The following is a 14,418-nucleotide window of genomic DNA, read 5'->3' as shown; positions in this document are numbered from 1 at the left end:
TGATAAATTTAAGTGAATCTGTAATCCAAGTTAGTCCTCAATCGTGTTTTGAAATATGATCAAACAGTAAAGACTGGGAAACGACAAAGAAAGTTTCAAAAATAACTCCGAATAGAAACATCGAGCATCTCTTTAAGAGGCTTTTGGTTTCTAAATTAGAGGATGAATAGCATCTAACTGGAAAATAGCAGCAAGTTTGTGCTGGCATGCCCACTTCATGGTAACAAGAAGAAAAGAAAAAAAAAAAAAAATCCACTTAACATATTTTATTACCGGATCATTTAAAACAGCATGAAACATCAGATTTTTGTCGCTCAAGTATTCCAGGTATCACCCTAGACAGCAAGTCAGCTAAATATGGACCCATCTATACCCAAGCTGTAACACACACAACAAACTGGGCATGCACGCCCGCTGGCACACGCATGCGCACACACAAATAGATACACCCGAAACCTGCTCGGGTTTCTCTCTGGGTCCTTGATAACTCTGGCATATTGTAAACGCTGGAAAGAATTTTAATCTACATGGACTGAAAATAGGAGCCTTTTAAAATATGCTGCATACAATTTGTGATGGTCATCTCTAAAATGCTCCTCCATTATCCTTTTCCATTTTGAATGAATGAGGCTAATTAATTTCAGGCCATACTTGATGAGGTCAGCACCATACGAGGGGTGCGTGCTAGACATTGCTAATCTCTTTCAGCTGAGAGTGATGAATTAAAGATGAAGCATGCCTTTGCAGGCCTAATTTAGAATGTATATCAAAAAACCTACAGCCAATAATACTATACCCTACAACAAAGGAAAACTTGTTCACTCGGGATCCCTGAGTTGTGTTGATTTTAAAGACATTTTCAGTTCTCTTTGGAATTCCATCTGTGGATGGGTAAACCATATCAAGAAAATCAAGCCATCTCTCACACATAGCGCCCTGTGGACAAAAAGTGGGATTAAAGGAGACAAAAAAAGAAAACAAAAACAAAATACAACAATCAGGGTTTGATCCCTTGTATATTAAAATTCCACCTACACATTAGACTTTTTTTCCCCAGAGCTATCAGACAAAATTCCCAAATTAGCAATACCTATATGCAAGCAATGACCACCCAGCTCTGCTGGGACATTTCAAAGCAACACGCTAAATGAGGCAGCCTGTTGTTTTTAAAGCAGATATCTTAATGAGGCTTATTAGGTTTTTCCATGTCTCTATTTTGAAAGCCGATAGAGATTGACCAGGTAGATAATGTGATACCTTTTATTAAGCCAAGAAAGAGATTGTAATACAGATGCCTCCGGGCCAAAATGTTCTTATGAAAGTGAATGCAAAGCCAACTTCCGAGTTGTAAAAAGAGAGATACTTGCTGATCTAAACTCTAAAGAGAAGGAATTAGTCATAATTTCTCAAATGTAACTACTCCAAGTCCCTAAGGGTGGCAAGAAAGGTGGCTCAGCCCAGAGACTAAAGGATACACCTTGCAAAAAGTATTTCAACATACTGTACCTAGCAGGAGACATCCAGACATTATTCTAATGGGTCGGCGTTTCCAACTGGTGGCCACAAGAACTCCTGACTCTGTATCCCAGTAGCCTTCATTAGAAAAAAGCTGCTTCGAATTAGGTCCAATCTACATGCTGAATCAATCTTTCATCCCTTTGATTGCTTCTGAAAATATTTATATTTCTTAATAATGCACATTTTGTCTTGCAACTTCTGATTAAACCCAGACGGGTTTTCCCAAATAGCCAATGTATGTGGAAGGGTGATTTGGGACAGGAAAAGGAAGGTAAAAAACACAGGTTTTCCCCATTGGGGAACCATTAGAGAATATAAATCTAGCAATTTTGGTTATGTAAGCATCTGAGGAGGGCTGTAATAAATACAGTTTGGGATATTATAGTGACCTAATGGAGATTATAGAATATTTTTATTATTGTGTGATTCTTCATTGCAGCTTCAACTCTTTGGCTGGTTAGCTTAATAGATTTTATGGAAAATTATTGTGGTGGAGATCTAGGAAGATTTCATGTTACAACTAGTACTAACCCACACAAATTATCAGATCGAAATAGAATGGAGAAATAGTTGTAACAAGGACATGACCAGATCATCTAAAGTATGTTTTGTTTTGTTTATGAATAGGAACTTAGTGTTTGGAAGATATAGGGTGGATTTCTGGTTCAGGAACCAAGAGACAAGGAGTCAAATTTCAACCCTGTCACCAATCAGCTAAGAGAACTTACAGAAGTCACCCAGCTTCTCCAGATCTAAGGTTTTTCTTCTTGGTTTTATCTGAGAAATAAGGGAGGTAGTTTTCCTTGTGAGTTTTAAATTCTACCGTTTTGTAAAGAACTGTCCTTGTCTTAGGGCTTCCCAGGTGGCGCAGTGGTAAAAATCCACCTGCAGGAGATGTGGGTTTGATCCCTGGGTGGGGAAGATCCCTTGGAGAAGGAAATGGTAAACCACTCCTGTATTCTTGCCTGGGGAATCCCAAGGACAGAGGAATCTGGCGGGCTACAGTCCATGGAGTTGCAAAAGAGTCCGACACAACGGAGCAACTAAACAACAACAAAATCCTTGTCTTAAATATTCAGTGCTCTCTGGCAGCAGAGAGGAAGAAAATAGGGACCTTGTCCAATGCCGAGCATCCCCAGTGCTGCTGTCTGAGAGATAGTACTCACACCTTCTCAAAGTACCTCGAGTGTCACTGGCCCCAGCTCTCCTCCTCCTCCTGTCACTTTTCTCTTCCTCACTTCTTTCCTTTTACAGACCAAGACAGAAGGAAGTACCCAAAAGCAATGCCCATAGTTTCATTTGACCAAAGCACCCCATTTTAGAGAGGAAGAAAGTAAAGGTCAAATGAAAGTGAAAGTGTTACTCAGTCAAGTCCAACTCTTTGAGACCCCACAGACTGTAGCCCACAAGTCTCCTCTGTCCATGGGATTCTCCAGGCAAGAGTACTGGAGTGGGTAACTATTCCCTTCTTCAGGGGACCTTCCTGACCCAGGGATCAAACCAAAGCAGTGGAGGTCAAATATTTGGTAACTGGCAAAGCTGGAATTTAAACCCAGGTCTATTTCCAAACCAAGATCTATTCTTGTAAAACACACTGCCTCAGAGTCTGAGGGATTTTTATATTACCAAAAAAGTAGAATTTCTTGTGACTACTCAGTGCAAAAGCAGAGACATTGCTTTGCCAACAAATGTCCGTCTGGCCAAGGCTATGGTTTTTCCAGTGGTCATGTATGGATGTGAGAGTTGGACTGTGACGAAAGCTGAGCGCCGAAAAATTGATGCTTTTGAACTGTGGTGTTGGAGAAGATTCTTGAGAGTCCCTTGGACTGCAAGGAGATCCAACCAGTCCATCCTAAAGGAAATCAGTCCTGGGTGTTCATTGGAAGGACTGATGCTGAAGCTGAAGCTCCAATACTTTGGCCACCTCATGCGAAGAGTTGACTTATTGGAAAAGACCCTGATACTGGGAGGGATTGGGGGCAGGAGGAGAAGGGGACGACAGAGGATGAGATGGCTGGATGGCATCACCAACTCGATGGGCATGAGTTTGAGTAAACTCCGGGAGTTGGTGATGGACAGGGAGGCCTGCCGTGCTGTGATTCATGGGGTCGCAGAGTCAGACACGACTGAGCGACTGACCTGAACTGAACTCAGTGCAACTGAAGACTCCTTGCATTTGGGAAGAACATAGGCTAGGGCAGCAGCTTTGAATGTAGACTTCCTGGATTTGAATAATGTGTCCCAGCTTACTAACAATGTGGGTTTCAGGCAAGTCCCTGACTTCCACTAGTGTCCGTTTGCTTTTGTTGTGCTGGTTTTCTCATGGATGATGGAAATTAGCAACAGTAGCTCCCCCAGAGTTGTACAAGAGATTAAATTAAATAATCCATGTGTAGGACTTCGCTGTGGTGCAGTGGCTAGGAATCCACCTGCCAATGCAGGGGACACGGGTTCTACCCCTGGTCCAGGAAGATCCCACAAGCCACAGAGCAACTAACCTCATGCGCCGCGATTACTGAGCCCCTGCTGAAGCCCATGTATGTGCCTGGAGCCTGTGCTTCAAAACAACAGAAGCCTCCACAGTGAGAAGCCCACAAAAGGCAACAAGAGAGTAGCCCCTGCTCGCTGCAGATAGAGAAAGCCCAAGAGAAAAACAGTGAGGACCTAGCACAGCCAAAAATAATAAATTAATTAATTTAAAAAATAATAATAATCCATGTCTATACTCACCATAGTTCTGGTGTATATGTGTATATATATATATATATACATATATTATTCAATTTTTTATATATATATATAGTAAATGTTGTATATATATGTAGTAAATGTATATATATATAGTAAATGTTGACTGCTGTTAGCATCACCATCATTTTCTTCATTAACTTAGTGAAAAACCCTGAAAGGATCCTAGGAAACCAAGGTATGAATTCTGACTGTTCCTATTAGCTCCATAGCCTTAGATAAGTCTTTGAGCCTCAGTTTACTCATCAGCAAAATGGGAATTTAAAATCTCAGTCTTGCAGGGTTTTGGTAAAAAAATCCAATGAGTTATGCATGTGAGGATAACTTTTGTAAATAGTTACAGCCCTATAAAAATGCAAGGGTTGATGGTTTTATTAAAACATTATTATTCCTAGGTCACAAGGCCTCTCGATGCTTCAAGCCAGTTAACAGGTAATAAAGGAACTAATGCCACTGATTTGTTTCTCAGATGAATCACCTTAGAAATGAGATATATGCAACACCATGATATCAAAAAGAAAAAATGCATTTCCTCAATTATCACTGTTATGCACTTAGTCCTGTTCCACTGTTATCTACTTAAATTTGTAATTCTCTCATAATTTTATCTTACCAGGGAATTAGGAGATGTTGAAGTGACAGAGACGGGGTTTAGAACACCGAAAACAGCACTTTCTTCTTTGCCTTTCAAGTAAGGGAAAGAAAGAAATATCTCAAAGTAAAGAAAACATACTTTATGAAATATTCATTGAGCACTTCCAAGAAGGCTTTATGACTGTTAAAATACTGGGAAACTTGGCCAATGACCAGCTGTCCATTGCATGTGAATTTAAAAGTATATACATGATTAAGATACAGTTTTGTTTAAGCTAAAGAAGCATCATGGGATGCATAATTGTTTTGTGAGTAGGATTAGTAAAGAGTCAGGGCCTTAAGGTGTATGTCTATTTTAAAAAGAAATTTTCTGATTGCAGATAACTTCTCAATTTGATTTACTGTCGAACGATAGTGATGGGGTTGATAAGTGAGCATTCATCGGTAATTCATCTTGTGCTGGTAGAAATTTACAGCAAAGCAGTGCTTTCCCAACAGTGACAAGCCCTATTAATCTTCTTCAGACACATTTCAATAGGTGTTCCCATCTGTGGCCAACATCTAAACACTCTGGTATCACTGGCGACTTGAAGACACCTTCATTTCAAGTCACACTAGTGAAAATGTGATACTAGATTGTACTCTATTTTTTAACCTAATTCTCTCTCTCCATTCAATTAGCCTTTCTTGCCTGGATTTTCTGCTCATGTGTAACATCATTTCCCAGGGAGAGCACTCAAAGATTTGGCTTCTTAGAGATGCCCAATCTCAAGGTTAACAACCAACAACTTTTTTACTAATTAAAATTGCATACAGATTCCAGTTCTGACAGTCACTGGCCTCTGATGGCGTATGTCCTTAGAAAGTAGAATCTGCTCAAATACAACCACCGGTGCCTTGAGAGGCCGGAGGAAAAGAGCAAGGCTGGAAAAGCCACTGTGTTCATATGTGGAATTCAAGGTAGTCTCCTGAACGGTGATGCTTAATTTCAGCGCAGGGGAATGCTGGGAAAAGGAGATGTTATTATGAAGACGGAACAAAAAAATGAAAAAGAGGCCCAGCGTTCGAAATAGCCACGTGTACTCAACACAGTCAGGCTATAGGATCAAACCCTTCTACTCTTCCTTGGCATCTGCGGGAGGACCTCCGTTAGGAAAGAAATACAATAATCACTTTAGGGGTAGATTATTTTACTTAAATTGCCTCTATCTACAAGCAAAATGCTCTCTCTAGCTGCAAGGTTAGTCTACGTGAAAAATGTGGAGGGAGTGTTTGATTTTGGATTGCACCTAAGTGCTTTTTTTGTGCTGTTTCATCCTTATAATGGGTTTGGTCTTGCAAGGAAGGTGCATTTGAACAGCATTTTTCTTGTGCACTTTACATTCAAAAGAGAAAACTGGCTGACATTCTTAGTTTGGAAGGGTTAGCTCTACCTGCATATTTAATGGATTTTTTTTAAATTTATTGAGCCTTTTTGTTTGCATATGATCTGAAATGTATATGTGTTACTTGTGTGTGTGTGTGTATAGGTAGCTACATATATATATATATGTATGTGTACATATATTCATATGTAATAAAGATAGTCATTCTCAAAAAGATCTCCTTCCCTCACACAAATTATTTTTCACAATGATCATTTGAGTTGTTATAGACCTCAAAAATCTTATTGTAGGTGGCAAGTTTAAATGTGCCATATTAATAACTTGTTATCCAAGACAAATTAAGTCTTTATGTGTCAAAAGCACTCGGCACTGGATTATCTACAAGACAAGTATTTATTGAATAAATGTTGAGTCCAATTTCATTTTAATGTGACTGACTCTATGTTTCAGCCTCTTAGACAAAGATAAAAACACTCAGACCTATAACTGTGTTGCAACATTACACCTAACTTGTCTATTTCTATTATTGTCTCCTAACTTAGAATATGGAAAGAAGGCTTTTTTTTTTTTTGGTGGTGGTGGTGGTTGTTCTGAAGAGCAAGGGGAGAGATAGAAAAACGGCTGGCATTCAGCCTAAAGAGAAATCATTGAAACAAATTAATCCTATGCCGTTTAAATTGACATGGTAATCCATCATCAGAGAAGGCAAACTCTGAAAGCAATCTAGAATCTACCCTGCTCTTTCACTGGCCCTGGAGGCACAAGACAGATAGTAAAGGAAGGGGGATGGGGGGGCAGAATCATAAAAGTTAGGAATGCCTTAGAAAATAATAAAGTTGGTTATATCAACTCTCACGGTCCTGCCTCTGAAAACCTTCTTTGGAAAGGAGAGGTTAACTTTCAACAGTTGCTTTCCAAACTTTCCCTCTAAGTGGTAGGTCATCTGCAGTGAGCTCAGAGAATCTGCCTCCTTTTTGAGGCTGCCAGGCTCCTGGCTGGAGTGTGACCACTGCCTGGTTTAAAAGTAGACCAGTCAGGAGCTCGGGCAGGACCCCAGTTAGCACAGAAACTTTCCCTAATGGTAAGGGGCTTCTTATGTGGGGGTTAGGATTGTGGTTTGTTTTGGCTTTTGTTGGTGCTTTGGTTTTTTGGTGGAAAAGAATGAGAGGGAATCTTTTCTTCTTCCCCTATAATTATCTTGCTTTGCACCTGATGAGAAAGCATGTTATTGTAATTTTTTAAAGTAAAACTTTCCTAACATCCCTAAAAACGAAGACAAGCCTCATGCCCTGTCAATTATCTGTGTGTGTGTGTTTTTACTTTGGAGGCTTATTTTTCAAATCTTCCTTCACTTCAAAAAGCCTGTGATACGTTGTTAAAACTTGATATAGTGTTAAAAGTTGCTCAGACTTCAAAAATTATATATAAAACTGAAGTATCCCATCCTGGGAGATAGTTAAGATGAAACAAGTCTTATAAAGACCTCCATTGTAAAAACAATGATTCTATATTTCCAACACACTGAATCCTAAGATTTATTTTTTTTCCTCTTTAACTTGTGTATATAATGATTTTGTTGTTGTTGGATTTGGGGGGGCCAGAGTAGTGCAGAGACTCAAGTCCTCATTATTGTCTGGACATACAAATTTGAACACAGAACTGAATATTATTTTCCAATTTAATAATGTATGGAGCTATAACGACAAGACAACTTGAAAGTATTTTAATCTCAAAATCTGCTAACAATAGACAGTGTGTGAAGACAAGAACCCAGATACCTTAGTGCCAAAGGCAAAAAGGCAGAAGGACACGAATATAAACCATATCCAACAGCTGCCCTATTTTAATTTATCTAGGATAGACTTTCCTCCAGTTTATGAAGAAAACTTTACATGTTCCTGAAACTTCAGAATAAACATCACACCTTTTCTCTATAATTAGAATTTTATTCACTGTTTTTCAAGAGGATGGATAATTCTTGCATATGGACTAATGCTTTTTTAAAGTATTTAAGCATAAAAGACAAATTAGAGGCATTTCCCAGATAAACAAGAAAAGAAATAAAGGCTCTTATATAAAATATTCATCCACAGCCATGCCAGCTGTAATTTTAAAAGTTGGTAGGAAAGAATAAGTTTAGGTGTTTAGAACCTGGGAAATTTATACAGTAGCTCTTCAATAACTGAATATTCAATTACACTTTCTGAGAAAGATCTGATGCCTTTAAATTTGTTTTCAATGTAAAAACAATGTAGAATTCATCACAATAGTACATGATTTTAAAAGGTATTAATCAAAATCATATGGAAAAAGTCAATGAGTAAATAAGCATAATTCTTGAAGACTATAAAGAAAAATATTAAGATTTTTTAAACCTCACTTAAATTTCACTTCTTTCTATTTGGACGGCAATATGACAACAAAATATATTAAAAGTAAAAATTTTCACTATAACTTTTGGAGTCAATAAATCTATTATTAACATGCATTCTGCAAAGAAATAGGAGTGCCTAAATTTTTAGCTTCTCCCTGACTTGTGATGTAATGTAGTCCTGTCAAGAAATACCCAATGTGACATTTTTCACTGAAGTCAATATTCTCTTCCTTTTACATTTTCACTTTTGCTTTAAACTATTTTAAGTGATATCATCTCAGTCAATTTGCCTCAGTCAAGCACATTGTAATCCCTTTGATAAGGTTGACTAATTTATTATAAATTGTAATAGACAGATAGGAAAGGCACCTTTCTCTATTCTGTATTCAAAATAAAAGTGATCAGTGTAAATTTTATTTAAACATCATACCTTGTAAAACCTCAAGCAATACTTCCTACCATCAAAAAAATAAAACTGAATATTATGTTAAACAGCCTCCTCTTAATTTTGCACAGTAGTCCTTTATTTTTAATACGTACCTTTACCATTTCAAGAAACCATCCTTTTAAGAGAAGTACAGTTGATATTAATTAACTAATTAATTATGTTTTCTAAATTCATACATTATGCTTTTCTATTAAGGCAGTATATCTTTGTCCATTTACTTACTTTTCTGATTATATGCTTTGTACTAAACTGGGGTTTTTCAACCTTCTAAAAGCCAAGAGAATGGAAATTAGCCCTTATATTATTTTCTCCTTCTGAAATTCAACTTGAGTTTGTGGCTAAAGGAAATTAAACAAGATAAATCCCCAGCGTTGTTTTATTTTGTATTTTCTCTAAGTACATTGATGCAGCTAATTAACAATATTAGTTTATCTGGATATTTGCCTTACTAACACCTTCACATTTAAATGACTGGCACTTGATACCATTTGATTAATGCCTTTTTTGACATACCAAAAATAAACTGTCATTTTAAAGAATTCATTACCAGTCTCTTAAGAGAAAAAAAAAATACAGAATCAGACAATCTTTCTTCACTCTGTCCACTTCTAAATAAGAACTGATGTCTGCATGGCTTTAGACGTCTTAAAACTTTTTCAACAGGAGTTGCCTTGTAAAATAATATTAAAAGCATATACAGACCACATCAGACTTGGTTAAATGGGCAACAAATCCCTTATGCTATCATCTCTAGCTAGAGCCTATTCTCTTTTAATTTTTCAATTCACTGAAAAGTAAAATAAACAGTAGGGTATTGTTGAATTTTTAAATAAATATATTAGACAAAAGATGCTCATCTTTTGTTTAAATGCCCTGCCAAAGCTACCAAACTGAAAACTGACATTTTTACTTTGAAGTATCTTTCTATGATTCTGCAAGGCACAATAGCTTCACCAATACTAAGTTGCTTCAGCTTGTATTTCAACAATAGTGATTCCAAGGAACTCATTCGAAACTCTTTTTTGTACTGTTTTCCTCCAGAACCCCAGCATATACACATGAGTGACAGCCTCTATCTAGTGCTTGAGTATATAAACCTTTAATCCATCATGGAACTTCTACCACCCTAAGAATATATACACACCCATGTGCATATACCTTCATGCACATAACTATTATATAACTACTCATTAAAAGGCCACCAGGTATGAAAACTGCAGAATGTATTTTCCAAATCTCATCTGGATTTTATGGCTATAATTTGACTACACAAGATTCTAAATTAGCTTTTACTTAAAGAAGGTAAAATATGTATTAAGATTTGGGGGGTGCTTAACCCCTCCCCAAATAATTAATTGCTGCTCACATGTTAGAATGATTTTAAAAGTGAACTGGGTGGTCAGTTAAATAGAAGAAAATATTTCACGACATTGCGTTTTCTTATCCCCTAAAGTCCATCTCGGTGGAGTGAGGTACCTTGATGGATGAGACTGTTGTCTGTCTCAGTGGAAACCCGCTTTCGTAGGAAGGGTGGGGGTGGGGGAGGACCAGTGAGAGCTTTAAAAATCCTTGCAGCTAGAGTGAATTTACCTTTCTATCCTTCCTCCCTCCCTCCCTTCTTCCCTCTTCCCTTCCTTCCACCCTTCCTTCCTCCTTGCTACAGCCCCTTTGGTACATTAGTGTAGTTAACCTTCGCTCTGGCCGAGACCAAGAAGGGTTAATAGAGACCCGGCTCCTGACAGCCTGCAGGTCAGCGATGCTCTCGAGCTTCCATCGCAGGAATTAAAGGATTACCGAGGAAGGAATTCGAGGCACCAATCGCTTCACACCTGAACACATCACTCCAATCCACTGGGATTCATATTAAAAAAAAAAAAAAAACAACTCCCTTCTGAAAAACGGTTAATTGGATCTGCAGTTATATTTCCTGTTGCACCGAGGAGCCAAGTAGGGCAGCCTGAACTGAATTCCTCAAGCTGCCAAGGAAATCGAGCAAATTTGGGGAGAGGGAAAATAAATAAATAAATAAGCCAGCAAGCTATCAGCATCTTCAGGAAGAGCAGATTGTTAGGGAAAGGTTAAGCGCGAGAAAGGGACGAAGAAACGAAAGAGATTCTTCCCTTTCTCGCCTTCTGTCTCCCCCTTTCCCCCCCGAAATTTGTGCCTTCTTGATTATTTGCAGCTGTTTCGAACCTCAAGGTTTGTCCACAGGAGAGAGCGATGCCTCTTCCGCTTCCAGAAGTGAAAAGCCATTTTTTTTTTAACTCCAGGACTTTACTGCTTGAGTTTGGGGACAAGATTTTCCTCTTCTTCCCAGCAAACTTCCCCCGTAACTTCAGCGAGCCCCGCAAGCCTTTGCGCCCTCGCACTTCAGGCCCCTGCATCTCGCCTTGGGGCCACAGACCCATTTCCCTCGCTGGACCGTCGCTTGAGACCCCCGCCCCCCCACCCCCAAAGCTGCTTTCCCAGCCCTGGAGAGGACGGAGACCTCCTTAGGGCGTCGCTGGTGTGTACCACCCCGCCTCTGCCTGTCTGCTCGCCCTCAGATGTCCCCCCACCTGCCCAGGAGCCCCGAACCCCGAATCCACTCGCCCTACAGTCCGCAGCGGGTCCCGCCATCCGGCGGCTGCACTTGACCCTGGGTGGGTGGGAAGGAGACGCAGCCCGCGGGGCTGGGCCGCTGCGTCCTCTCCGGGAACACTAAGGGAGACGGGGGGCGGGGGGGGGGGGGTCCAGAAATTCACCCAGGAGAAAGTTCGCGGATGCTACGTGGAGCGGCAAGGGGAAATGCAACCCGCTTGGGCCACACGGTTCCTCCAGGAGGCTGCCTGGAGCGCTCGAGCTGTGGCCAACCTGCCAGCATCCCGGCGCCGGCCTGCGATCCCCTTCCGCGGCCACCTGACCGCCGGCCCGCGCGACGTGCCGCCAGAGAGCCCAAGCCCTCGGCCCCGCGGCGGCCCAGCCGAGCCGGGCCTCGCGGACGCCGGGCCGCGGGCTGCGCCCTCGCGTCTCCCGTCGAGGACGGAGGGACGCAGGCCTGCGCCCGCGAGCTCCCCAGCGGGGCTCGGGCCGCCCCCCTCGAGGCTTGCTCCCCACCTCTCAGGCTCGCCAAATCCCTGAAAGCCCCGGCCCCCTCGGTCACCCCGGGGGCTTCTAATCACTCCGTATCGATTTCCCTAACTCTTTTCATCCCGTTGAAGACACATCTTAAAACACTCCAGCCCGGAGTGTGCTCTGGGCTTTATCCACACTAATAAAATGATTTACCCTTCTCTCTGAGCTCTCCTCACAGAGGAAAATCGTTGGAGCCCCGGCTATTTGTGTGTGATCAGTAAATATTTAGTGCGGTGACATCCTCAGCTCGGCTTCGGATCGATCCGGGGCCCACCGGGAGGTGCGCACGGGCCGGGCGGGGCCGCGCCGAGCGGGCTCCTCCCGCCCTCGCCTCCGGCCGCTGATTTACGGCCTCAGCAACCAGCAAAGGGGAGGGGGGGTGGGGGGCGAAAGCGCGCCGGGAAAATTGGCTTTTCAACCTTTTTACTTTTGACATTCAGCCGCCTCCCCAGGCTCTAATTCTCGTCCTACTTCCCCCTCCCCACCCAGACCCAGGGCGCCCCGTGCGCCCCGCGCGCCCTTCCCGCGCCCCAGGGACCACCTATCGCAGCCCTGCGCCGCGACGCGGGGAAGCGCAGGCCGCGGCCCGGGAGGTCGTCCTCTGGACGCGCTGCACTGTGTCCGCCCACACCTCCAAGGGCGGAGGGGATGTGGGGAGGCCCGGGGAGGCTGCCGGGACCCAGCCCGCGAGCTACTGTCCTGGCGCCCTCGTCTCCGACCCCCGGTCTTTCCCCCACTTCTGCGACTGGCCCTCGACGCCCCTTGGGCCGCTGGCGTCGGGCGGTAACTTCACTTTGCTCGCCGAGAAACTCCCGTTTCCTCAGAAGCAGAGAAAGCCCGTGGCTTGGACAAGTTGGAAGGGGGGCTTCCTACCCTCATCCCGGCTGCCAGAGGGCTGCGGCCGAGGCTCTGTTCGCGCCCCCCCAGGCTCTGCGGGCCTCCCCGGGGCGCACACGCCTTCCTTATTTCAGGGCCGCGCCCACGATCTAGACACCAGCCCTGGGCCCGACCTGGACTCACAGCACCACCCTTGCCCGCTCCTGCGGGACCGCCACCTCAGGCCGAGGGTGAGAGATGTCAAGCCCCTGGGCTCCTCCGCTCTCCGGTCGGGGCGCGGGCCTGCAAAGCTCCAGCACGGCCCACCTGTGATCGGCCCTGGCCCCCTCTCACCTGAGGCCCTCAAATCCCCCGGAGCCCAGGGAGAGAGGTGAGCGACCTTGCTGGCCCAGGCACCCCCTCCCCAGTATTAGCCCTCTCTCTTTTGTCCCACACGTGATTTTCTAAACCGCCTTATCTGCAGACTATATCTTTATACTAATGCATACTTAATTGGTCCGTCTTGACTGTCCATATAAAACAATTTAATTAGGGTGCTTTCTGGCTTTGGAGAGCAAAGAAAAAAAAATCTGCCCAGTGCTTATTGTATTTAGCACCAATACAGGCAGAAAATGTAGCACAAGTTTTTGGTTGAAAGAGCACCTCTGTGCCCATTGAAGGGCGTTGATCCGAAAAGACAGAAAGGACAAGTAAAATCGATTTGAAGCGACCCTCTCTGTCGCTTTCACACCATTCAGAAACTCCATTCCTTCCAAGACAAAGACCAGCGCCTTGGGAATTCTCAGGGGAAAAGAGGACTCCAGTCCCACGAGCCTAGGGCACTTTTGAGAAATCTTCAATATTGCACTGAAAACCCGCTCTCAGCTCTGTGTCCCCCGCGTGCGGGTTTCACGGGCATCCCCTCGGAAGCGGCAGGCGGCCCACTCCTCCGCCGGCTCGGCCTTCTGGCCAGGCCAGACCAGCCTTTTAGGGTTACTGCAGACCTCACCTTTGACCCCTGCTACACTGCGCAGTGCAGCTACATCTCAGGCCGGAGTTCAATCAGCAAAATACGTCTCTGCTCCCAAACCCAGAGAAACCAGTTCCGGTTCGGTTGCCTGAACCATCTTACCCAATAAACACCTCCACCCTCAACTTTTTTTTTTTTTCCCTCCCTTCTTCTTTCTTCTTTTGCAATGAACTGCCCTAGCCACCTCTAAAGGAGGGAACTTGGGTTGTCAGGGGTGCTTCGCTGGGTTGCGATGTGTTATCCTCCATTAGGAGCTCAACGCCAGGTTATCCGACTGGCGCCCTGGCTGGGGAAGGCGGTCACCGGTCAGACCTGGCTGAAAAGGGAGGAGGGGAGGGGAGGCGAGGGCGAGGAGAGGGGAGGGGAGGAAGAGGCTGGGCTGTGATCACCT

At 43.3% G+C, this 14,418-nt stretch overlaps 1 long non-coding RNA gene across 2 annotated transcripts in view; it reads right to left on the bottom strand.

Moving 5' to 3' along the window:
• LOC139038736 (uncharacterized) overlaps positions 1-14,418 on the bottom strand; it is a 78,424-nt gene that overhangs the window by 61,212 nt on the left and 2,794 nt on the right. The gene's annotated exons all lie outside the window — the stretch shown is intronic.

Source organism: Odocoileus virginianus, chromosome 16 (genome assembly GCF_023699985.2).
Source record: "Odocoileus virginianus isolate 20LAN1187 ecotype Illinois chromosome 16, Ovbor_1.2, whole genome shotgun sequence".
Taxonomy (NCBI): domain Eukaryota; kingdom Metazoa; phylum Chordata; class Mammalia; order Artiodactyla; family Cervidae; genus Odocoileus; species Odocoileus virginianus.
The sequence above is the reverse complement of the archived record's forward strand: the minus strand, read 5'-3'. Positions and strand labels throughout refer to the sequence as shown.